General features: G+C 41.7%; 1 pseudogene; it reads left to right on the top strand.

Annotated features, from left to right (window-relative positions):
* The first annotated feature begins 6,622 nt into the window (after positions 1-6,622).
* On the top strand, positions 6,623-24,474 carry LOC111752489 (ubiquitin-like protein FUBI; annotated as a pseudogene).
* The last annotated feature ends 2,820 nt before the right edge of the window (positions 24,475-27,294 follow it).

The following is a 27,294-nucleotide window of genomic DNA, read 5'->3' as shown; positions in this document are numbered from 1 at the left end:
TGGCTCTGGAGAAAGGTCCTTCTTGTCAATCTTCCACTGAACTAGGAGCTTCTCTGTGCAGGAACCCCAGGTCCAAAGGATGCGGTCTGCTCCTGGTACTTCTTTCTTGGTGGTGTGAGTTCCCCACTCTCTGCTTGCTTCTCTTTCCTTTTATGTCTTGTGAGGTAAAAGGTGGTACAGACCACATCCCAGGGAAATTCCCTTTACATTGGATCACAGAATGTGACCTGGGTGTGGTGTTACAATCCCACCCTAATCCTCTTTAACATAAAATTGCAAAAAACAAAATGGAGGACAGCCACAGAATACTGGGAATCATGGACTAACCAAGTGGACACAGGTTTTGGGGGGATGCAATTCAATCCATTACAACAACCAAAAAATATATGTATGTATGTAGGTGTATATGTGTATCCAAAACTAAACCTGTTGCTGTTGAGTGGATTCTGACTCAGATGTGTATCCAAAAAAAAAAAATTGTCATAGAGTCAATTCTTACTCATAGTGACCCTATAGGACACAGCAGAACTTATAGGGTTCCCAAGGAGTGACTGGTAGATTCAAACTTCCAACCTTTTGGTTAGCAGCCATAGCTCTTAACCACTGTACCACCAGGGCTCCATATGTGTTTAATGAGTATATGAGTTATATGAGTATATATGAGTATATATGTTTGTGTATATATATATATAGTTGTATGCACACGTGTATGAATATATGTATGTGCATGCATATATATTCATATATATAATAAAGCACATAGGGGGTACAGTTATGTATACTTCTTAGACATAACCAAACACCTTGCTGGATTGTTTTTTTTGGAGGGGGGAGGTTTGAAGGCCTAGGACCATAGTCTCACGGGAAAACTTGGTCAACCGGCATAATATAGTTCACAAAGCTTATGTTCTACAACCTAGTTTAGTGAGTAGTGTCTGGGGCCTTAAAAAGCTTATGAGCAGCCATCTAAGATTCAACTAATTGGTCTCTAGTCATCTAGAGGAAAAGAGAAAGAAGGAAACCAAAGACTCAGAGAAGAAACTAGTCTACAGGACTAACAGGGACACAATAGATGGATCCTGATAGAATGGGAGAAAAATGTGGAACAGAATCTCCAATCCTTAAAAAGTCCAGACTTACTGGACCAGGTGAGACTGGAAGACTCCCTGAGACTATCATCCTGAAATAGTCTTTAAACCTTGAACCAAACTATTCCCTGAGGTCACCTTTTAGCTAAATAACAGATTGCCTCACAAAATAAAGAATATCACCCATGAGTACCGCACTTCTTTAAAAAATCATCTGTATGAGACCAAGTGGTCAACAATTACTTTAAAAACAAAGATGAGAAGCTAAGGAGGGAGGGAAACCAGATTACTGGAATGGAACAACCGGAACTAAAATAATGAGAACATTCACACATTGTGAGGAATGTAACCATTGCCACTAAACAATTGAGAAGAAATTATTGAATGGGAACCTAAGCTACTGTGTAAACTTTCACCCAAAACACAATAAAATATTATTAATAAAAGAAAGAAACATACAGAAAATTACGTGCTTGGTTAGTTAATTCAGTGGTTAATTATCTACCAAGTTATTACTTAAACTGTTAATCTTTCCTTGTGGGTTGCCACCATGTACCCTACTCTTTCGCCTCTCTTTCCAGTTCTCGCTCTAATTCCTCCTATTAAATGAATAGTACATTTTCTCCTTTAAAGGAAAAAAAAAATGCAGCAGATCCTCCAGCTGAGGAAAAAAAAAAAAAAAGAATGACCCCCAATCTTTTGCTGCGGTGTAGGAGGGATAGTCACTCCATGGCATAGGGTAACGAAGGGGATTTGTCAACTAACTGCTTCTCAGCTTTCAACCAATCGTCCTTATTCTAAGCTCCACTCCCTTCCCATCTCCAATTCCAGAGGTACTTGTGGCTTGCAATTACTGAGTGCTTACAGAATTCAACGGTAAAAATGTGGATGGGTCTTCACTGCTCTTTCAGAATTCTGCTTTTCTATTCTGTTAAGTAGGAGCCCTGGTGGCACAGTGGTTAAAGAGTTTGGCTGCTAATCGAAAGGTCAGTGGTTTTAGGGTTGGATTCTGTTAAGTCACTTGGTCCATATGCTCTTTGTCTTCCAAAATATTATTGTTATCGCCTCCCCCCCAGCTCTTCTCCCCTTCTTTACTTTTAAAAGCAGCTATCTTTTAAAACAATTTTTTACTATACTTTTAATGGGGTTTTGAGTGAAAGTGAGATTAGTTGTATATGTTGAATCTGCATCTTAACCTGGAAGTAATTTAGTTTTAAATGCAATTGCTTATCTCTCACCTCCCTTTGTTTTAGAAGTTATAAACTCTATTTCTCTTCTTTTGGAATGTTAACAATTTAACATGCATATATAAAGTCTAAACTATTCGATATCTCTACCATTCTCCTTAACTTCAATTACCCCCTCCTGTTTTACATGTAGGTGTCCTCCATTTTTGTCTGGTTACTTTTTAAAGCTCCCCTCCAAATTATACAATATTATATTGTTTTGTACTGTCAATGTTTATTTTGATTTACCCACATGTTTACAGATTTATTTGTGTACAATTTCTTCCTTCACCCTAAATATTTCTGGGGTCACTTATTCTACATGGCTCTTACTGTGAATATGATGATTAGTGTCTTTCATGAGTTCTGGAAATTTCTTAGCCAATATCTCTTCAAAAACTGTGTCTTCCCATTTTCTCTAGCATCTTCTCCTAGAATCAAGATTAGACATATGTTAAACTTAACCTTTATTTCATTTTTCCCATTTTATTTGCCTCTGTGCTGAATTCTAAATATCTCTTCAGTTCTATTTTCTAGCTCACTAATTCTCTCTTCATCTGTGTCTAATCTACACAGAAGATATTAATCTGTCCTCTGAATTTGGTTTAATTTTATAAAAAACAAATAAAACAACACCAGATTTATTTGTTTATTTAACTGAGATGCGTAGGAGAGGGTAGGAGAATATATGGTTAAGGAAAATTTTAAAAAGATGGGATAGACTTAGCATGCTTAAATGGTGACAGAAAAGAGAGGAGAGACATAGAGAGAGATTGTTTTCAGACATTGTATCTTTCTTCCATGTGGTATAGGTATTGTCCATTAGCATCTGTTGGAGCATTTGTTATTAGTCAAAGTTCTTAACTGCAGTCCACAGGATCCAGGATAGCTAATTCAAGCAGAAAGAGGTTTATTAATAGATATCAAGTGGCTCAAAGAATTTCTGGAGAGCCAGGGAACTGAGCACGGAAGTTAAGCTACCAGCCCAAGGCAGCAGGAATAACATGGGAAGGAAAAAGGCCTACTGACACCATAGGATTTTTCTAGCAGAAGCACTACTACTGCCACAGTTCACTGCCTAATCCCTATAACACTAACTTCTGGACCCAGGAACCTCATTACCAGCTGCCCCCACAGAACCAGATGTCTGCACCACTGTGCTTTACAGACTTTCCAAACTCCCAGCCTGTGGCCCCTGATTCACATTCCTTTCTTGTTGGTTCCTGTGCTTCAGTGGGACTAGGTCATTGCAGCTAGTGGGAGCCTAGGAAACGTAGACAGGAAGGCAAGCTAGAAATGGATCAGAATAGTGCTGAGTAAGCTGATCTACGGCATCTGCCAAACGTAGTTTTATGTCTGGTGGTAGGGGAGACAGAAGGAGCCCTGGTGGTACAAGTGGTTGAAAGACTCAGGAGAAAGACTGGCCTCCATAAAGATTACAGCCAAAAAAAAAAAAAAAAAAAAGAAACCCTGTAATGCAGTTCTAGTCTCACAAGTGGTCATTAAGAGTTGAAATTGACTTGACGGTACCTAACAACAGGAGAGACAGAACAGACTCCATTCATGGGGTCAATGCCTAGCGGTGGCGTCAACAGCAGGGTCCATGTCTAGCAGTGATGACCAGCTGTGTCCCAAACAGGCAGTTCTTGACCAAGCCTTGATTGCGGTTCCTGCTTATTTGCCAACTGTGGTCAACTCTATGAACTTCTCAGTGACCTTCAAATACACTTCTGTTTAACTTAGCTAATATCAGTGTATATTGCTGCCAAGAGAACCCTGATTCCTACCTACCCCAATCCTATTTTCTACCCAATTACAGTCTGTAAAAATGGCATGGAAGCGATGTCTGACTTCCTCTAACTTCACAAGGGAAAAGGAGAATCGAGGTCAATAGCCCAAGGATGATTACTAAGGGGCAGAGATCAGACGTGCCTCTTCTTTCCGTCATTTTTACTACCTCTGACGCCAACCGTCCCTCTCACAGCACTCTCTACTTCTCTGCTGGGTTCGATAATTCATTGCAATGGCCACACAGAACTCACAGTCAATACTCACGATTAAGGGGTTTAGTAGGGAAGTAACAGTTACAATTCAGGCTCAAGAACAGTCAAGATACAGTTCTCCCATCAGGATAGCCTCTTCCCAGCCATGCTCGCAGGCATGCTTCTCCCTGGCCCTTAACCTCTGCCCAAAGGCACTCAGCTTTCTTTCTCCATGGGCAGGGAAGCCCAACACACTGTCTCCTGACGCCTGGTCTCACTGCCTTCAGTGTTATAGCTCTCTCTCTCTCTCATCTCTGTCTCCCTTCTCAGTGCAGGGATCTCAGGTCCAAAGGCCGTGATGGCTCCTGGCTGTTTTTCCTTGGTGGCGGTGGGATTCTCTCTTTTCCTGTCTCTGGGGTGGCTCATTTCAAGCCCAGTGAGATGTCAAAACTGACCAATCCCTTTGGTGGGCCACATTTACCCTATCACAGTCCTGCCCAATCACTTTGGTGGGAGTTACAAGACCGAGGTTACAAAAAAAGCGATACATCACACTGCAGTCTCTAAATTACTATTTATCCATAAAGTAAGTAGAATCCAGAAGAGAGGCCAGGAGTAGTTGGCATTTGTCTTTTTTGCCTGCCTAGCATCCACTCCTTTCTTTTTTGGTTTCCTTTGAGGAACCTCTCTTCCCTCATTCAGTCCGTGTAATGGGGAGGAGTAATCTCCACTCTACGATCCAGGGTGGGTGGATGACATACCAAAAAACCAAATCCAGTGCTGTCAAGTCGATTCCGACTCATAATGACCCTATAGGACAGAGCAGAACTGCCCCATAGAGTTTCCAAGGATCACCTGGCTGATTTGAACTGCCAACCCTTTGGTTAGCAGCTGTAGCACTTAACCACTACTCCACCAGGGCTTCCAGGTGGATGACATAGGCCTGGCTAATCAGAGTATTTCTTCCTCCTGATCGCTGTTCAAAGAACATGACTCAAGCCAGGACTGTTGCTGTTGAGTAGTCTCCATCTCATGGTGAATATGTATAACAGGAAGAAACACTGCCTAGCCCTGTGCCATCTTTATGATCGTTGGTGTGTTTGAGTCTATAGTTACAGCTATTGTGACAATTCACCTCACTGAGGATTTCCCTTGTTTTTGCTGACCCTCTACTTTACCATGTATGATGTCCTTTTGTAGTGATTGGTCTTTTTTGATGACGTGTCCAAAGTAAGCAAGCCAAAATCTCGCTATTCTTATTTCTAAGGAGCATTCCGGTTGTGTTTCTCCTAAGCCTGATTTGTTCATTCTTCTGGCAGTTCATGTTATACTTTGACAACGCCAAAATTCAAATGCATCAATTCTTCTTCTGTGTTCCTTTTTCATTGTCCAGCTTTCATATGCATATGTGGTGATTGAAAAGACCATGTCTTGAGTCAAGCACACCTTAGTCATCAAAGTGACATCTTTGCTTTTTAAAACTTGAAATAAGTCTTTTGCATTTGATTTGCCCAGTGCGATAGACAACACATCATTTGATTTCTTGACTGCTGCTTCCATGGATGCTGATCGCTGATCCAAGTAGAATGAAATCATCGAAAACTTCAATTTCTTCTTCATTTATCATGATGTTGATTGTCAGTCCAGTTGTGAGGATTTTCATTTTCTTCATGCTCAGGTATAATCCAAACCGAAGGCTGTGGTCTTTGAGCTTCATCGGTAAGTGGTTTTTGTCAAGCAAGTTTGTATCATCTGCACATAGAAGTTCTTAATTTTTAAAACAATATGTGTACTGTTTAATGAGAAACTAGCTTGTTCTGTAAACCTTCATCTAAAGCACAGCTAAAAAAACAAAAAGAAGTTCTTAATTTTAATGTAGTCTAATTTATTAATATTTTTTTCCCTTGTGGTTAGTGCTTTTCATGACCTGTTGAAAAAATTTTGCCTACTTCAAAATTATCAAAGCATTTTCCTGTGTTCTATTCTAAAAATCTTTACTGTCTTACCTAGTAGGGTGGGCTCTAAATCAAATCACTCTGAGTTATAAAAAGTGTAGATTAGACACAGAAGACTCCCCCCCGCCCCCACACACACATGAGTAAGACAGATGCCATGTAAGAATTGCCAGAGAACCAAGGAAAGCCTGAGGCTACCAACAAGGACGGAATTGACATGACTAAGATCTTGATTTGGACTTTAACTTCCAGAATTGTGAGAAAATTAATTTCTGTTCTCTAAAACCACCCCCTTGTGTTTTTAGTGTTATAGCATCCCCTAGGTAATGAAGACAATCACTTTTTCAATCATCCGACAAGTATTCGGGGGCATGTCGGGTGCTGCTAGAGGAGGTAAGACAAAATTCTTCCCTTCAGAGAAAAAACAGTCTAGTATTCAGATGGGGAGTGTGCTTCCCAGAGGAGGGGCTATCTGAGGTGAGTCTAGAAACATGAGTAGGAAGGAGTTACTCCTGTAAATAGGCAGGTAGGGTAGGATAGGACAGGGGGCTTCTAGTTGGGGATAGTATCAGGTGCCAGGGCTGGATGGATCCTGCCTGGAGGGAGGGCTAGAATGTGAAGAAACTGACACCAGGTGAGAAAGTCCAATGTTACCCAGAAATAAAATCTGCCATTGCAGATTTTTTAACTGGGAAGTGACAGAATCAGGTTTGTACTCTAAAAACCTCACCACAGAGAAAGATTTGGAAGCAGAGCAAGACTAGAATATATGAGGCAAGTCAGGTGTTCGTTGGAATAGTCTGAGGAGGGAAGAGGCCTGGGCTGATAGAATGGCAGTGGGAACAGGGAAGGAATCAATGGGAGGGTGATTGCGTAGTAGAGTAAGGTCGAGGAGAGGAACAGCGGAGGTCACAGAAGGCCTCATCCACAAGGCTAAGATGTTTAGTGGTGAGCGTAGGCAGTTGGTCTTCTACAAGAGCCATTCTGGCCATGGCAGTGGAATCTTGGGCAGTTGACCAGTCCTACAGCCCCAAGGAAACCCTGGTGGTGTAGTGGTTAAGTGCTATGGCTGCTAACCAAAAGGCTGGCAGTTCGAATCCACCAGCAGCTCCTTGGAAACCCTATAGGGTAGTTCTACTTTGTCCTACAGGGTCGCTATGAGTCGGAATGGACTCAATGGCAACGGGTATTTATTATGATTATTCAGTTTATATATGATTTTTCGAAACATTAAAACAGATTATATCTGGGACAACTCAATGGCACGAAAAAAAAAAAAAAAAGGTGGAGGGAGATGAGGGAATGGAGAGACTGTTCCAGAAAAGAGACTTAAGGTCATAACGTGCTCTTAGAATGAGTAGTACATGGGCTGGTTTGGACCCTGGTTCAGACACACCAATCATAAAAAGACATTTTTGAGACAGCTATTAAATACCAAGTGTCTTAGTTTTTTACTACTGTTGTAACAGAAATACCACAAGTGGGTGGCTTTGACAAACAGAAATTTATTTTCTCACAGTTTAGGAGGCTACAAGTTCGAATGCAGGACATCGGCTCTAGAAGTCTCTCTCTGTCCGATCTGGGGGAAAATCCTTGTCTCAGTTTCTCTAGCAATGTTCTCAGTATTCCTCAGTTCCCTGACGATCTCCGTGTGACATCTACCTTTCCCCCATTTGAGCTCTGTGTCTTATCTGCTCTTTTTATGTCTCAAAAGTCATTAGGTTTAAGACACACCCTACACTGATATGGCCTCACTAACATAACAAAGAAAATCCTATTCCCAAATGGAATTACATCTACACGTCCAGGGGTTAAGATACCAACACATATTTTGAGGGGACTTAGTTCAATTCATAATACCAAATATCAGATGATACCAAATTTTAAGATGTAATAATAGCATTGTGCTTATGTGAGAAAATGTCTGTATATTTTAGAGAAAAATATACTTCACCCCTAATAAAACACGTATTGTTTATTTTAAATAAACATATTTATTTATAAATATATTTTTAAATATAAATAAATACATTTATTTAGAACCCACTGCCATCGAGTCAATTCTGACTCATATCCACACTATAGGACAGAGCAGAACTGCCCCACAGGGTTTCCAAGGCTGTAAATCTTTTACGGAAGCAGACTGCCACATCTTTCTCCCATGCGGCTGGTGGGTTCAAGCCACTGACCTTTCAGTTAGCAGCCAGCACTTTAACTACTGTGCCACCAGGGCTCTTTACTTAATTAGAGATAAATATACTTCATCCCTACCAAAACAGGAGTGAAATGATACGGTGTCTGGGGTTTGTTTTAAAATATTTCATTGAAGGAAAAAAGATCAATGAATTTATGCTAGATTTTGACAATTGTTGAATCCAAATGAAGAGTATATGAGGGTTCATTGCACTACCCTCTCTATTTTGTGTATGCTTGAACATTTTCACAATCATAAAAAGTTAAGGATGGATTAAACAGTAGTGACAATAAGAGTTAAGATTCCAGGGTAATTTCATGCCCCCCCTAATTCTCATTCTCTCATCTTCTTAGGAGACAGAAGAAATCGGTCGTAAAATTGGGAACAAGGACTCGCTGATGCTGATTTTTCAATAGAGATTTTGTTGAAGTTTGAGTAGGAGACCGTGATGTGGACTTTGATGGGGTTTTAGTGACTTGCAAATTTTCAAGAGGAAATTGAGTACTAGCTTTCTTTGCTTGAGAAAGGATTCTGTAATGAGTTGGCTGTCCACTAACAGGTCTACAGGCTCAGGAGGCTGCAGAGGGAGGGGGTGAGAAGTCTGGGCTTTGGAAGCAGACAGACGGGGTTCCAGTCCCAACTTTGATCCTTAATTAGCCACATGGCCTTTGATAAATCACTCAACCTCTACAAGCTTCAATCTCCGCCTGTATGTAGAGCACAAGGTTAAGTGCTTGACTACTAGGTAAAAGGTTGGCAGTTCAAACCCACCCAGAGATGCCTGGGAAGACAGTCCTGGAGATCTGCTTCCGAAAGGTCACAGCCTTGATAAAGCTAAGGAGCAATTATACTCTGCACACATGAGGTCACCATGAGTTGGAATGGAAATAACAACAACCATTTTATAAGGATTAGTTGAAATATTTCTGTGCTTGGCATATGGCGAGTACTCACTATTTATTAGCTACTGTCTTAGACTGGGTTCTCTAGAGAAGCAAGAACAGTGAAACATGTATATATATGTGTGTGTTTATATACACATGTGTATGTGTGTGTATATATGTGTGTGTATACACACACATACATACATATATATATGTATGTATGTATAGAGAAAGAGATTTCTCTCAACAAAATGGTTCACACGGCTGTAGAGGCTGGTAAGTACCAAGTCTGTGGTTCAGGTATCAGGCTGGAGGCTTCTCCTGACTCAGATATCTGCAGGGGCTGAGGAACCCAAGATCAGCAGGTCAGAAGGCAAGCCGCTGGCTCAAGTCCCAAGAACCAGAGGTCACATGATGACAAGCCAGATACAGGATCCAGTGCAAGTGATAGAGTTTTCCCAGAACGTTCAGATATATATCGAAGGCAGGCCACACCCCTGAATAACTCCCCTTACAACTCATTGGCTGATCATATCAGATCACATCATGGAGAATGACTACATCATTACATAACTGTCAAATTACATCATCACATAACTGCCAAATTACATCACTACATAACTGCCAAACCACTAAGAATCACAGCCCAGCCAAGTTGACACACTACCTTAACCATCACAACTATTATTATTTTTCCTGCTGCGTTTGGGTCACTGACATTTCTTTGTTTTTATCTAGTTCTTTTTGTTGTTGTTGTTATTGTTTTTGTAATATGACTTTTACAGTTTCCTAAAAAATACACTTACAAGAAATAGTGAGGGAAGATTCCACTACCCAGGAGCTGGATGACTGCTCACATCATTTTTCACAGGTTCTTTTTTATTCATGGGGATAAACCCAAGATCCCTGCATACCCCCGCCACCTTTCCAGAAGTTGTTTAAAGGTCCAAAGTACCCTAACATATATATTTGGAAAGCAATTCAAGTCTACACTTTGAAAACAGAGGAAATACAATCAACAAAATAAGATATACATTGAAAAAAAAGATTCAAATATACATTTTGAAAGCAAGCAGAATTACACTGAACAGGAAAAGTGCATATCAGAAAGGGGACTCATGCACACATTTGAAAAAAGAGTCAAAGTATTCATTCAGGGTTGTTAATTCTTAGAATATATGATATAATGTGCTTTTGATGAAAGAGGGCTCATCTTCCACTCTCTAAGGATGTACAGTCCACTTGTTTATAATTGTCTATTCATTAGGTTATAAAGACACAGTAAGGGACCCTTGAGGCAGAGGGACATGAGGAAAAGAGGACCAGCTACTGGCAGCAGCACACTACAACTGGAAACAAAGTCAAGAATTAGGAATCCTAGAAGAATCCTGTGTCGGTGTTCACTCAGCTACCTTCTGGTTCATGCTGGTAGTCTTGAGGCTATTTGATCTGTGCTCCAGGTGGATGTTTTTGATCCTAAATCCATAATTTTAGAGACCTCCCATCTCTTTATATTGTAGGCACACTCTTGGATGCACAATCCCATTACTTCACAAGCTTTCTTTAAATTCATCCTTTTTCTTCCCCACTGAACAACCTGTCACCCACCATCTTGGTTTCTTAGGACTGCTGTAACAAAGCACCACAAAGTGGGTGGTTTAAAAAGACAGAAACTTATTCTCTCACAGTTCTGGAGGCTAGAAGTCAGAATTCAGGGTGTCAGCAGGGCCACACTCTTCTGAAGGCTCTAGGGGAAGATCCTTTCTTGTCTCTCATGGTTTTTGGTAACCCCAGGTGTTCTTGGCTTGCAAGCTGAAGCATAACTCTATGGTTACATGGCAGTCTTCCCTGTGTGTGTCTCTCTCTGTCTTCTCTCCTCTTTTGTAAGGAAACCACTCAGATTGGATCAGGACTCACTCTACCCCACTATGACCTCATGTTAACTGACAACATCTTCAAAGGCCCTAATTTCTAAACAAGGTCATGTTCACAGGTACTGAGGGTTAAAACTCCAAAGTATCTTTTTGGGGAACAGAGGTCAATCCATTGCACTCATCTTCAGTGCAATGAACATTCAACTGAGGCCCAAACCTATCACTTTCAGGTGCCCAATGGTCTTCCATCTTTTTCTGAAATATATCAGTGCCAGAGTCAGCCCCAGTGTTTTCCGTTTTCTCCACTTTTATAAAAATAAATGCGAATGTCAATCAAAGATCAAATAACTGGGTGGAAAAGTTGAAAATTAGAGTTGGCAGAGTGGGATAGCCTTAAGTGTTGGTTCAGCAGGGCTGTATAGATGACCCAGTTTACGGGTAGTTTAGGAGCGTTGGAGTGTAAGTATGAAAGAGTTGGAGCTAGTACCGTTGAGGACAGCTGGCTTCCTTGACAGAGAATGCGTCTGCCTCTGTCACTCGCTTAGCCAGCTGAGGTTGGGTGGGGTTACACCTTTTACCAGTTCACTTCCCCTGACTAGGTTTCAGCCTCAGCTCTGCTTCCCTGAGATTGCACTGGTCACAGAGATCAGGCCTGCCTGTTCCTAGACTCCTTAGTCCTACCTAAGAGAGGGGCTAATCTCACTCCAGAATGTGCTGGGTCTTGCTTATTGCATTCTATAAGGTGACCCCAACAAGGCACACCTTTGTTTCACCCCTCAGTGCTAAATGTACCGTCGATCCTTACTTAAACTATTGCAGTCTGATTTTCTTCTGTTCCCTCAAATCCAATTCTGATTTCCCCTTCCTTTATCTCACCTCCTGAAACTGTCCTGGGGTGCCCACCATTGACCCTTAATTGCCTACATTTCCCTAAACCTCTCTTTAATAGTCAGCATATCACTACTCTTGCCTGCAAATTCTCTTCTTTTGGCTTCTTCAACACTCTCTTCTGCTTTTCCTCCTACTCCTTCTCTGCCCACTCCTTCTTCTTCTGTCCACCTTGAAACATTTCACTGACCCCTGCCCAAGATCCTTGTCAATTGTCCTCTCTGGATGGTCTGTCCACTCCACGGCTCATCACACATATGTAGACAGCTCCCAGCCCTACCTTTCTTCATGAGCTCTGGGTACAATTGCCTATTTAAGCCTGCTCTCTACCAGGATGTTACACCAAAAAAAAAACAAAAAAACCAAAAACCTAACTAAACCCATTGCTATGGAGTCGATTCCAACTCATAGTGATCCTGTTGGACAGAGTAGAACTCTCCCATAGGGTTTCCAAGTAGCGCCTGGTGGGTTTGAACTGTCAACCTCTTGGTTAGCAGCCATAGCTCTTAACCACTAAGCCACCAGGGTTTCCAAGGATGTTACACAGGTACCTCAAAATCAGTAAGATCCAAATGGAACTCCTTAGACGCATAATCTGTCTCCTACAAACTTCTCCAGTTTTATACTCTCTCCCCATTGCTATAAGGTATAGTCATACCAGATTGTGTGCGTTAGTCACTAAGGTGTCCATTGTAGCTAATTAAATCAACTGAATATGGGAGGAAACAATAGTTTTCAGGTTCTTGGAATAATGGCTTGGCATGGGGTCACAGTGATTTTGTCTGTTTATGTTCAGAAAGCCTCAGTCCAAATCCCATAAAAACTTTGGTATCCTTTTTCCAGGCAACAGCACAGCATGAGAAATGGGCCGCAAGCTTGATAGCTTACAGGGCCAGGCATACTTTCTATGAATGAAGGCTGGTGTGGTGGAAGCGGTGAACTGGAGAACATGTGCTCCACCTAAAGGGAGGGGACAGCCTCTTCCCAGCTTTAGCCAGGTACTGCCTTGTACGAATGTTGTCGCATTTTCTGAGATTTCAAGAGAATCCAGAAATCTGGATTTTTTCGTGAATCTTACAATTTTTTAAATGTTGGCAACTAATTTAAAATATACTATGTGAGCCAAATGTCTTGGTGATCTAGTGCTGCTATAACAGAAATACCACAAGTGGATGGCTTTAACAAACAGAAATTTATTTTCTCACTGTCTAGTAGGCTAGAAGTCCAAATTCAGGGCATCAGCTCCAGGAAAAGGCTTTTGCTCTCTGCGTGCTCTGGAAGAATGTCATTCTCGTCAATCTTCCCCTGGACTTGGAGCTTCTCCACACAGGAACCCTGGGTCCAAAGGATGTGCTCTGCTCCTGGTGCTTCTTTCTTGGTGATATGAGGTCCCTCTGTCTCTCTGCTCGCTTCTCTCTTTTTTATCTCAAAAGGGATTGGCTTAAGACACTACCTAATCTTGTAGATCTCATCAATGTAACTGCTGTTAATCCATCTTATTAACATCATAGTGATAGGATTTATAACACATAGGAAAATCTCATCAAATGACAAAAATGGTGGACAATCACACAATACTGGGACTCATGGCCTAACCAAGTTGACACATATTTTTGAGGGACACAATTCAATCCATGACACCAAGTAATTTTAAAATCAGACAAAGAACATCTGTGGGCCATATCCAGGCTACATGTCTGTGAGTAGAAAGAGTAAAGGCTTGGAATCATACAGACATGGACTCAACTATGGGCTCCACTGCTCTTCAGCTCTATGTCTTTTGGCAAGTCCCATAATGTCTCCAATTTCCTCATCTATAAAGCATGGATAACAATACTTACCCCACTCTATCACAATGAGGATAAGAGATTGTTTTGGGCTGATGTGTGTCCCTACAAAGATAAGTTCAAATCTCAGCCCCAGTAGCTGTGAATGTGATCTTATTTGGAAATAGCGTCTTTGCGGATGTAATTAGCTAACATGAAGTCATACTGGAGTAGGGTGAATCCAAACCCAACATGGCTGGTGCTCTTATAAGAAGAGGGGAGCCACAGAGATGACCATGTGAAGACGGAGGCAGAGACTGGAGTTATACTGCATAAGCCAAGGAAAAACCTGGGCCACCAGAAGCTGGAAGAAACAAGGAAGGATCATCTCCTAGAACCTTTAGAGAGAGGATGGCCTTGCTGATACTCTGAATCCATACTTCTAGCCTCCAGAGCTGTGAGACAATAAATTTCTGTTGTTTTAATTTTTTTTACTCCATGCTTTGTTATGGCAGCTCTAGGAAATTAATACAAAGATCATATATATGTATAGTGGCTGGCACATAGCCATTCTATAAAGGGAATTTGACTATTAATCAGCACTACTGACACATCTATAAAAATAACGTGTTTACATGGTCAGCATAGGAAAATGGGGTACATGAACCACCAAGGAAAGAGAACAAGCCTGGCTTACAGGGTCACAAGCACTCAGGCCCTAGAGAGTGGGGACTGAGTGGTGGCTTCCCTTGGCTTTGATTTCTGGCTTGCCTAGCACCTTTCTAATCAGTAATTCCATTTTCCAGGTCTTTTGGATACATGGGTTCCCCTGAGTTGGAATCGACTCAATGGCAACTGATTTTAACTGGTACTGGTGTTACCAATCGCCAATCTGACACAAAAGGTCCTGTCTTTTCCTGAGTAAGAATACATGCAAAAGACAGATTTTATCTTCAGCAAGCTTTATTTTGCTTGAGTCAAGCAAAAAGAGTCAGTGAGGGGGTAAGCCTCTCCAAAAGACTGACTTGAAAAGGAAAGCAAGGCTAGGGCTTGTATGGATTCAGTGGAGACTAATAGAGTAATGAATATTTAGTGGGCTTCTTTCAAAGGGCGGGCACTTCTCAGAATGGCAGTGCACGTTAATTAGGTTGCACATGCACCTGGAATCCAAGATGGAACCTGTTGATATTCAAGATGAGGTCCTTTCGGCAGCCCTTGGCATTACTTATTATGGGATATAACACAAGCACACTGATCTTTGGCACTACATCGCCATCTTCAGTGGACTAAGGAAGGTTAAACAGTGGTCACACTTTGTTCTTCTGTGCATGTGGGAGCCTGTAAAGGGAGAAGGAACTAGAAAAACACTAAGAAGGAGATAGTAATTCACAGGTTGTATCAACCTTATCTCATGTTGACAGGTTGTGGTTCTTGTTTACCCAACTTCTAGGTAGTAATCTTTTAACAGCTCTTTTGTTCTGCCAGCACAAGTTAACCCTATCTGCCTCACTGGGAATGGAGAGCCATGGAGGAGAGCTGTGGCCATTACAGCCTGTGAACAAAGAGACTCTGTGTTAGAAAACAGCAACCTTCTGATCTGCACCCACATCTTGCTTGAGTTTGTTCTCTGAGGATTGTTACGGATTGAGTTATATCCCAAAAACATATATTGAAATCCTAACCATTGCCCCTGTGAATGTGACCCTGTTTAGAAATATGGGTTTTCCCCTTATTTTATATTAACACATATTTAACATATTATACATATATATATGTATATATTTATATACATATGGGAGCCCTGGGGAAACCCTGGTGGCATAGTGGTTAAGTGGTACGGCTGCTAACCAAAGGGTCAGCAGTTCGAATCTGCCAGGTGCTCCTTGGAAACTCTATGGGGCAGTTCTACTCTGTTCTATAGGGTTGCTATGAGTCAGAATCAACTCGACGGCACTGGGTTTGGTTTGGTTTGGGAGCCCTGGTGGAGCGGTAGTTAAGCACTCAGCTGCTAACCAAGAGGTCTGTGGTTTGAACCCACCAGCTGTTCCTCAGGAGAAAGATGTGGCAGTCTGCTTCCATAAAGATTACAGCCTTGGAAACCCTACATGGGCAGTTCTACTCTGTCCTATAGGGTTGTTATGAGTCAGAATCAACTCGGTGGCAACGGGTCTGGTTTTTATATATATAGTCTAAGAGTAAGAGTTTTTGTTTTTTTTTTTTAAGAGTAAGAATGCTCAAGAGATTTATTGAGGGTCGTAGGATTCAAGAATTGGGGGGCAGGGCTGAATCTACCAAGTGCTCCAACATTCTGAGGGAGAGGTGAGATTTTTATAGAGTAAAATGGGCAAGGTAAATGTGTGACAGTGCATGACAATCAACAAAATGGGAAAGAGCAGGGAGAGACCACCAACATCATAATCTCTCTTAACATCTGCAAACCAGGGAGTGGTAGGGAGAGACCACTGACACCATGATCTCTCTTATTCTTAACATCAACAAACTGGGGAGGGGTAGGGAGAGACCACCACATTATAATCTCTTAGTCTAAACATCAGCAAACAAGGGAGGGGTAGGGAGAGACCATCAACATCATAATCTCCCTTCCTGGAACAGCCACACACTCATCCCGCCCCCCGCTCTTATATGCTAAAAGTGGTTAAAGTTTTGGGAAGTCACGGGCTACATTCTCCGCAGTGCAGAGGCGGAGGTTTTGGTCAAGCTAAAATCTGATTCAAAATGGACTCTAGTTAACAATATGGAGTTTGATTCAAAGCAGGGTTACCTATCCTGTTCCAGCCAGGCACCTCAGTTTGTAGTGTTCCTGCATAATATGCACATATATATTACATATACATATATATATATATATATATCATTCTATCTCCGACAATGTTTCTATCACCAAGGCCATATTTCCCAACTACTGATCCTTCTTCTTTGTTTCCAACTTTCGCATTCCAATCGCCAATAATTATCAATGCATCTTGATTGCATTTTCAATCAATTTCAGACTGCACCGGCTGATAAAAATCTTCTATTTCTTCATCTTTGGCCCTAGTGGTTGGTGCATAAGTTTGAATAATAGTCATATTAACTGGTCTTCCTTGTAGGCATATGGATATTATCCTATCACTGACAGCGTTGTATTTCAGGATAGATCTTGAAACGTTCTTTTTGGTGATGAATGCAACACCATTCCTCTTCAGGTTATCATTCCCAGCATAGTAGACTATATGATTGTCTGATTCAAAATGGCCAACACCAGTCCATTTCAGCTCACTAATGCCTAGGATATCGATGTTTATGCATTCCATTTCATTTTTGATGATTTCCAATTTTCCTAGACTCATAATTTGTGCATTCCAGGTTTTGATTATTAATGGATGTTTGCAGCTGTTTCTTCTCATTTTGAGTCGTGCCACATCAGCAAATGAAGGTCCCGAAAGCTTTACTCCATCCACGTCATTAAGGTCAACTCTACTTTGAGGAGGCAGCTCTTCCCCAGTCATTTTTTGAGTGCCTTCCAACCTGGGGGGCTCATCTTCCAGCACTATATCAGACAATGTTCCACTGCTATTCATAAGGTTTTCACTGGCTAATGCTTTTCAGAAGCAGACTGCTGGGTCCTTCTTCCTACTCTGTCTTAGTCTGGAAGCTCAGCTGAAACCTGTCCTCCATGGGTGACCCTGCTGGTATCTGAATACCAGTGGCATAGCTTCCAGCATCACAGCAACATGCAAGCCCCCACAGTACAACAAACTGACAGACATGTGGGGGTTTACCTGTGTTTTATTGACTATGCAAAGGCATTCAACTGTATGGGTCATAACAAATTATGGATAGCATTGCAAAAGAATGGGAATTTCAGAACACTTAATTGTGCTCATGAGGAACCTTTACATAGATCAAGAGGCAGTTGTTTGGACAGAACAAGGGGATACTAATTGGTTTAAAGTCAGGAAAGGTGTGCGTCAGGGTCGTATTCTTTCACCACACCTATTCAATCTGCATGGTGAGCAAATAATACGAGAAGCTGGAGTGTATGAAGAAGAATGGGGCATCAGGATTGAAGGAAGACTCGTTAACAACCTGCATTATGCAGATGACACAACCTTGCTTGCTAAAAGTGAAGAGGGCTTGAAGCACTTACTAATGAAGATCAAAGACCACAGCCTTCAGTATGGAGTGCACCTCAACATAAAGAAAACAAAAATCCTCACAACTGGACCAATGAGCAACATCATGATAAACGGAGAAAAGGTTGAAGTTGTCAAGGATTTCATTTTACTTGGATCCACAATCAACACCCACGGAAACAGCAGTCAAGAAATCGAAAGACGCATTGCATTGGGTAAATCTGCTACAAAGGACTTCTTTAAAGTGTTGAAGAGCAAAGATGTCACCTTGAAGACTAAGGCGCGCCTGACCCAAGCCATGGTGTTTTCAATGGCATTATATGCATGTGAAAGCTGGACAATGAATAAGGAAGACCGAAGAAGAATTGACAACTTTGAATTGTGGTGTTGGCAAAGAATATTGAATATACCATGGACTGCCAAAAGAATGAACAAATCTGTCTTAGAAGAAGTACAACCAGAACGCTCCTTAGAAGCAAGGATGGCAAGGCTGCGTCTTACATACTTTGGACATGTTGTCAGGAAGGACCAGTCCCTGGAGAAGGACATCATGCTTGGCAGAGTACAGGGTCAGCAGAAAAGAGGAAGACCCTCAACGAGGTGGATTGACACAGTGGCTGTAGCAATGAGCTCAAGCATAACAAGCATCGTAAGAATGGCTCAGGACTGGACAGTGTTTTGCTCTGTTGTGCATAGGGTCACTGTGAGTCGGAACTGACTCGACGGCAGCTAACAACAACAACAACATATATATAATATACATATATACTGTAATTATTCTGTGAATAACACAGTTAAATAGCACTGTAGTGTGTGTGTATGTTAAAATGTGTTCGTTTGCTAAATGTAAATATTTAAAATATGCTGTAAAAACCTGTGTTGGCAAGTCTTCATGCATAATTCGCCTAGATCCTTGTGTGTGTTGGAGCCCTGGTGGCGCAGCTGTTCAGAGCTCAGCTGCTAACCAAAAGGTCGGCAGTTCTAATCCACCAGCCACTCCTTGGAAACCCTATGGGACAGTTCTACTCTGTCCTATAGGATCACCATGAGCCGGAATCGACTTAATGACTGTTGGGTAACTACCCAGTGGCGCCTGAACTCAAGGTCAGCGGCATCTCCAAGAGACCAAAGAAAGACTCCGGAATCAGCAATCATGACTTATGGTTTATCTGGGAAATTTACTTATGGGACCGTGGCCCAGGGCGGCTGGACTAGTTTAACACTCCGCAACCACCTAGCAAGGGACACAAGCTTATATACCATTCCAGCTGGGACCAAGGCTCATTTTTTTTCTCCCACGCCCTTGGGCAGTCAGTGTTCACAGGGCCTTCACGTCCAGGCCCAGATGTTTTCCTTCTTGTTGCTAAGGCATTCCTCGGCCTTGGCCACTGGTCCATTCATGCCACTCCTGGCATTGTCCCTTAGCCTGAGTCCATCCCCAATTCATCCCCAGCATGCTTCGGGGAAGAGCAAAGCTGATTCCATTAGGAGGGGATGCATACAGCTGAATAGGATTACCCTACAATGACAGTGGGTTTGGTTTGGGTTTTTGTCTTAGTTACCCAGTACTGCTGTAACAAAAATACCACAAATGGATGGCTTTAAAGAACAAAGATATTATTTCACTGTTTTGGTGGCTAGAAGTGTACATCAGGGCATTGGCTCTAGGGAAAGTTCCCTCCTTGTAGACAGTTCCTCAAATGGTTCCTTCCCCCGTGTGTATCTTTCCACGTCTGTTTTCCCTTTTTATAAGACACCATTTAACGCCAACCCCAGTGCTAGGAAATACAGAGACAAAGAAAACATTGCATCTACCCTCAAGTCTGGAGGCAGGATGTGGGGAGGGATAGGGAGGTGACAAACACGTGAACACATACTTACAACCAGATTGTAAACTTGTATAAAAACCAAACCAAACCTGTTGCCATCAAGTCAATTCTGACTCAGAGCAACACTACAAGACAGAGTAGAACTGCCCCATAGGGTTTCCAAGGAGTGGCTGGTGGATTAGAACTGCCGACCTTTTGGTTAGCAGCTGAAGCTCTTAACCACTATGCCACCAGGGTTTCCTTAATCTGTATAAACCAGTGTAAAACCAGGGAAGGGATCATTAACATAATAAAAGCCCTTATTTCTAAACAGGGTCACATTCACAGGTGCAGGGGTTAGGATTTCAGCTCTTCTGCTGTGAATCCTTCCTTGACCTCTTCTTGAGGGCATTCTCTTTCTAAGCTGGTGTGTGCTACCACATACTTCTGTTATTGTTATTTGAGGTTTGTGGTCCTGTCTCCCCACTGGTCAAGGAACCCCCTGAGGGGACTGTGTAAGCTCTTGTCTGTACCTCCAGCACCTAACTATGAGCCTGGCAGGCAGTAGAGGCTGAACAACAGAATGGGGGTGGTGTGTGTGTGTGTGTGTGTGAAAGAATGGAATGGCTACAATGAGAAGAAAGAGCTTAAAATGGGCCCAAGGGCAGGAACCCCAAGACAGGAAGTGGTTTGGAAAATCTCCCTTGTGGTGTAAGTGTCCAGTGTGATTGAAGATCTGTCCCCACCCCTCCCCTGAACTTCTCTGGATTCAGGACAGTCTTCTCCTCTGGTGCTCAGTACTCTCACCTGGGACAACCTCACTTCTTTCTGGTGAAATCCCTTCCTACCTTCAAGCTTGGCTCAGCAGCCACCACAATCTCTGGTACCTGAACACAACCACACACAATTTCTCATTTGATCCTAACCACCACCTCATGGATTAGATATAATTACTTCATTTCACAGATGAGGAAATTGAGGCTCAGAAATTATTTCATAGATGAGAAAACTGAGGCCAGGAGAGCAGTTGACCGAAGTCTCACAGTGAGATGGACAAAGTTGGAGTTTCTACTTCAGTGCTTCCAATACTCGTAGTAGTGACATGAATGCTGCTTTGACTTGTAGGGTTGTTATGTAAGAAGCAGCAACTTAAACCAGGAAATGGCTTTCCCCCCTCATGCTCTCTCTTCCCTGCCTCTTAATACTCAAATACATGAACAACACTTTGGAAGCTACAGTTGGCCACTTGTGGAAAGAAAGCACAGGTTTTGGTTGGAAGCTATGACAAGACTGCCAAAGCGATGAGGAATTCCATGTTGCAACCTTTCTCTCACTGTTAATAATCATTGGTTGTACAGTCTGCCTTCTAGAGGCATTACCTGCCTGGCAGAAAAGAGATACTTACAGCTTTTAGGAACTTCTCCAAAGTCTCTCAACACAGCTTATTGAGCAATAAAATTTATTGAGCAATAAGACTGAAATATTTCAGGGTTGGACAAATACTCATCATTCCTAAGCCCACGGCAGACATCACTAATGGATCACAGGCCTCCTCACCAAGCCACGCAGTAGCCCTACTCAACACAGCAATCAAGGCAGCTGCAATCAATCAACTGACCAGAGTTGGTGCATGACATGAAATCAATTTACCATTTTCATCTTATTGCATACAGGCCCAGTGCTAGAGAATACAGAGATGAAGAAAACATTGTCCGTGATCTCAAATCTGGAAGCAGGGTGTTGGAAGGAGACAAACAAGTGAATATATATCTCCAACCAGGTTGCAAATCTGTTGTCTTAATTATCTACTGCTGCCATAACAGAAGCATCACAAGTGAAAGTCTTTAACAAAGAGAAATTTATTCTCTTACAGTCTAGGAGTCTAGAAGTTCAGGGTGCCAGTTCCAAGGGAAGGCTTTCTCTCTGTCACCTCTGGGGGAAGGTCCTTGTCATCAATTTTCCCCAGTTGAGGAGTTTCTCAGCACAGGAAACCCCGGGTCCAAAGGATACATTATTCTCCTGGCTCTTGTTTCTTGGTGGTATGAGGTCACCCTGTCTCTCTGCTCAATTCTCTCTTTTATATCTCAAAAGAAATTGATTTAAGATGCAACCTAATCCTGTAGGTTGAGTTCTGCCTCATTAAAATAACTGCCCCTAATCCTGCCTCATTAACATCCTAGAGGCAGGATTTATAACACATAGGAAAATCACATCAGATGACAAAATTGTGTACAATCACACAACACTGGGAACCATGGCCCAGCCAAGTTGATACACATTTTTGGGGAACACAATTCAATCCATAACACCTGTGTAAACCAGCGTAAAACCAGGGTTAAATGTATGAACACAGTATTGTGGAGGCTCATATGAGGAATGATTAATTTGTCTAGAAATGTGACACAGAGGCTGGTTTTGAAGGATGAATAGGAGTTCCATAAGTGAAGCAAGGTAAGAAAGGTATTCCTGGCAAAGGGGCCAACATACACTATGGCTTGGGATCCAGAAAGAACCCAAGGAACATGAAGCCAATCTTCAGCAGTTAAACCAGCATAGATTTGAAGTACAGCAACATCCTCAGATTTAAAAATTTTTTTTTTCTATTATAAAGATACACATTTACATTAAAAGAGTTGAAAATATTTTTAAAAGAAGAAAATCTTACATCCCATTGCTAATTAACATGTTAATTATTCAGTGAGGCGATGTAAGATTTTCTCTTAATATTTTAGTACTATGTCTTTCAGTCTTAGTGCAATTCTTTTCTACAGCATATTAAAAAAAATAAAATTAAAATTTTTTTTTAATGAACAAAAAGGTCTCTGGTTTTTTCACAAAAAAATTATGACATAAACATTTTCCTATGTTATTACAATCTCTTTGAATATATCATTTTAATGGCTAAGATCCATTGAGTGGATATACTGTAAATAACCACAGCTGGACAAGTAGGTTGTCTACAATTTATTTTTACTGTTGTCAGTAATATTATGGAGAACATCTTGGCACATAGGCTTTTTCTGTACTTCAGATTATTTCCTTAGGATAGAGACCCAAATATGGAATTAAAGAACATAAGGAATGAATAATTTCTTTTTGAAGGATCAACACGAAGCTGGTTCCTATGAGGTGCTGATTAAAGATGCCCCAAATGTCCAACTTTTCCAAACTGCTGTATCGCTCCCTCGTCTCTAATATCAACTCCTCCTCCTCCTCCTCCCCTCACTACTCTCCTTCTTGTCATTGGGTTCTGTAATCCACTGCAATATCTCACAGAACTCACAAACTGTCAAGGAAAAGGCTCATGTGGTTGTGAAGGCTGGTAAGTCTCAAATCCGTGGATCAGGTGTCAGGCTGGAGGCTTCTCCTGACTCATGTGGTTGCAAGGGCTGATGAACCCAAATCAGCAGGTCAGATGACAGGCTGCTGGCTCACAAGGTTGCGGACGCTGGAGAATCAGGTTAGATGATAGGCTGCTGGCTCAAGTTCAAAGAACCGAGGTCAGATGGTGACCAGCCAGATGCAGGATCCAAAGCAAGAGAGAGAACACTGCCAGAGCATTTATATATATATTGGATGCAGTCAATACCCTCAAAGAAACTCCCTTTATTTGAGAAGGTGGTACAAGGGTATGACTTGAATTAAGGTGGTAAGGGTGGTGACTGGGGTAAAGGTGGTGTCTTGAGTCACATCCTCTAGTAAAATGGTGACTCAAGATACATCCCACCCTAATCCTGCCTCATTAACATAACAGACAACTGACTCCCAGGTGAGACCATAACCACAGGCATAGAGGCTAGGATTTACAACACATCAAAAAATGGAGGATAATTACATCAGATCACAAAATGGAAGATGACTACATCGTTACACAACTGCCAGATTATATCATTACATAACTCCCAAACCACTGAAAATCTTGGCCCAGCCAAGTTGACACATAACCTTAACCATCACAGGTTCCATGCACCTTATTTGCATTAGCAGCAAGCTGCCCAATCCCCTTGGTGGGCCACAAGCACCTTATGTGCATAGTCCCAACCAATCATTGTGTGGGAGTCACAAACACCATAGCCAGAAGGGCCATATTAAGTAATTCACTGTACTGCAGGTCTTCATGGGTGATGCAAATAGTTAATTTGCTCAGCTACTAGCCAAAAGGCTGGGGGTTTGAGTCCACTGAAAGGTACCTCAGAAGAAAGGCCTGGCAATGTACTGCCAAAAGATTAGCCATTGAAAACCCTATGGAGCTGGGACTGCATTTCAGTTGCAATCATACAGCTCTTTGTTCAAGCCCAGGAGCTACACACCCTTGAGGTGACGTCCAGGAGACGGTAGCCCAGATCAAAGCTCATGTAGTGTTGCTGAAGGGTACAGACCCAGAATACCAAATCATGCTCCTAACAGGCACACCCCAGAGGATGAGGCTACCCTGGGCCAGTATAGGGTGTAGACCCTGCCTACTCTGCATCATGATGGGAAACTGACATGTCAGACTCCCAAGTAGCCAAACAGAAGAAGGTCAGCCAGGCCAAATTGTGTATGCATTACAACTGGCACTTCATCAACGTCATGAGCACCTTTGACAAGAAGAAGGGCCCCAGTGCCAACTCTTAAGTAACTCTGGCTTTCTCTAATAAAACCACTTAGCCCAGCTGTTATGGATTGTACTGTGTCCCCCTAAAATGTGTATAGCTTGACTTGGCCATGATTCCCAATATTGTGTGGTTGTCCACCATTTCATGATCTGACATGATTATCCTATGTGTTATAAATCCTAATCTCTATGATGCTAATGAGGCAGGATTACAGGCAGTTATGTTAATGAAGCAGGACACACAATCTACAGGATTAGGTTGTATCTTGAGTCAATCTCTTTTTTTTATTGTGCATTAGGTGAAAATTTACAGCTCAAGTTAATTTCTCATACAAAAATTCATACAAATATTGTTATGTGAGTGATGTTAGTTGCAATCCCTACAATGTGACAGCACACTCCCTCTTTCCACCCCGGGGTTTCTTGTGTCCATTCAACCAGTTGCTGTCCCTTCCTGCCTTCTCATCCTGCCTCTGGACAGAAGCTGCCCATTTGGTCTCGTGTATCTGCTAGACTAAGAAGCACACTCTTCATGGATATTATTTTATGCTTTATAGCCCAGTCTAATCTTTGTCTGAGGTGTGGGCTTTGGGAATGGTTTTATTTCTGGGTTAACAGAGCATCTGGGGCCATAGTTTCGGGGGTTCCTCCAGTCTCTAACAGACCATGAAGTCTGGGCTTTTTATATGAATTTCAGTTCTGCTCCACACTTTTCTCCCACTGTCTGGGACTCTCTGTTGTGTTCCCTGTCAGGGCGGTCATTGGAGGTATCTGGGCACCATCTAGTTCTTCCGGTCTCAGGCTGATGGCGTTTCTGGTTTACATGCACCTTTTGTCTCTTGGCTAATATTTTCATTGTGCCTTTGGTGTACTTCATTCCATTTTGGTCCAAGTGGATTGGGACCAATTGATGCATCTTAGATGGCTGCTCACGAGGTTTTAACACCCAGACACCAACCACCAAAGTGAGATGCAGAACATTTTCTTAATAAACTTTGTTATGCCAATTGGCCTAGATGTCCCCTGAAACTACGGTCCCGAGGTCCCAGACCCAGCTACTCTGTCCCTCAAAGTGTTCGGGTTGTATTCAGGAAAATTCCTAGCTTTTGCTTTGGTTCAGTTGTGCTGACTTCTGTATTGTGTGTTGTCCTACCCTTCACCTAAGATGATTCTTGTCTACTGTCTAGTGAATTCCCCTCCCACCCATCCCTACCCTCAAAATCATCAAAGAATGTTTTCTTCTGTGTTTAAACCTTTTCTTCAGTTCTTATAATAGTGGTCTCATACAATATTTGTCCTTTTGTGACTGACTAATTTGACTCAGCATAATGCCTTCCACATTCATCCATGTTGTGAGATATTTTGCAGATTCATCATTGTTCTTTATCATTGTGCAGTATTCCATTGTGTGTACGTACCATAATTTGTTATCCATTCATCTGTTGATGGGCACCTAGGTCGTTTCCATCTTTTTGCTATTTTGAACAGTGCTGCAATGAACATGAGTGTGCATGTGTCGATTTGTGTGATGGCTCTTATTTCTCTAGAATATATTCCACGGAGTGGGATTGCTGGATTATATGGTATGGTACCTCTATTTCTAGCTTTTTAAGGAAGCGCCAAATCGTTTCCCAAAGTGGTCGTACCATTTTCCATTCCCAGCAGCAGTGCGTAAGTGCTCCAGCCTCTCCACAACCTCTCCAACATTTATTATTTTGTGTTTTTTGGATAATTGCTAGACTTGTTGGGGTGAGATGGTATCTCATTGTAGTTTTGATTCGCATTTCTCTAATAGCTAATGATCTTGAGTATTTCCTCACGTGTCTGTTAGCGGCCTGAATGTCTTCTTTGGTGAAGTCTCTGTTCATATTCTTTGTCCATTTTTAATCAAGTTTTTTGTCTTTTTGTTGTTGAAATTTTGCAGTATCTTGTAGATTTTAGAGATTAGACCCTTATCGGATCTGTCGTAGCCAAATTTTTTTTTTCATAGTCTGTAGTTTCTCTTTTTACTCTTTAGGTGAAATCTTTTGATGAGCATAAGTGTTTGATTTTTAGGAGTTCCCAGTTATCTAGTTTTCGTTCTGGTGTTTGTGCATTGTTAGTTATGGTTTGTATAATATCTATGTCATGTATTAGGGCTTCCAGCATTGTTCCTATTTTTTCTTCCATAATCTTTATCATTTTAGATTTTATATTTAGGTCTTGGATTCATTTTGATTTACTTTTTGTACATGGTGTGACGTATGGGTCTTGTTTCATTTTTTTACAGATGAATATCCAGTTATGCCAGCATCATTTGTTAAAAAGACTGTCTTTTCCCCATTTAATGGACTTTGGGCCTTTGTCAAATATTAGCTGCTCATAGGTGGATGAGTTTACGTGTGGGTTCTCAATTCTGTAACATTGGTCTATGTATCTGTAACAGTACCAGTCTGTTTTGACTACCATAGTGGAATAATAGGTTCTAAAATCAGGTAGTGTGAGGCCTCCCACTTTGTTCTTCTTCTTCGGTAACACTTTACTTATCTGCAGCCTCTTCCCTTTCCATATGAAGTTGGTGATTTGTTTCTCCATCCTGTTAAAAAATGCCATTGGAATTTGGATCAGGATTGCATTGCGTCTGTAGATCACTTTGGGTAGAATTCACATTTTCACATTTTAAGTCTTCCTATCCATGAGCATGGTATGTTTTTCCACTTAAATAGGTCTCTTTTGATTTCTTGCAGTAGTGTCTTGTAGTTTTCTTTGTATAGTCTTTTACATCTCTGGCTAGGTTTATTCCTAAGTATTTGATCTTCTTGGGAGCTGTTGTAAATGGTATCGACTTGGCAATTTCCTTTTCGAAGTTCTCTTTGTTGGTGTAGAGAAATCCAACTGATTTTTGTATGTTTATCTT

This window comes from Loxodonta africana, chromosome 18 (genome assembly GCF_030014295.1).
Source record: "Loxodonta africana isolate mLoxAfr1 chromosome 18, mLoxAfr1.hap2, whole genome shotgun sequence".
Classification (NCBI taxonomy): domain Eukaryota; kingdom Metazoa; phylum Chordata; class Mammalia; order Proboscidea; family Elephantidae; genus Loxodonta; species Loxodonta africana.
Note: the sequence above shows the minus strand (reverse complement) of the source record. Positions and strands in the feature narration are given on the sequence as shown.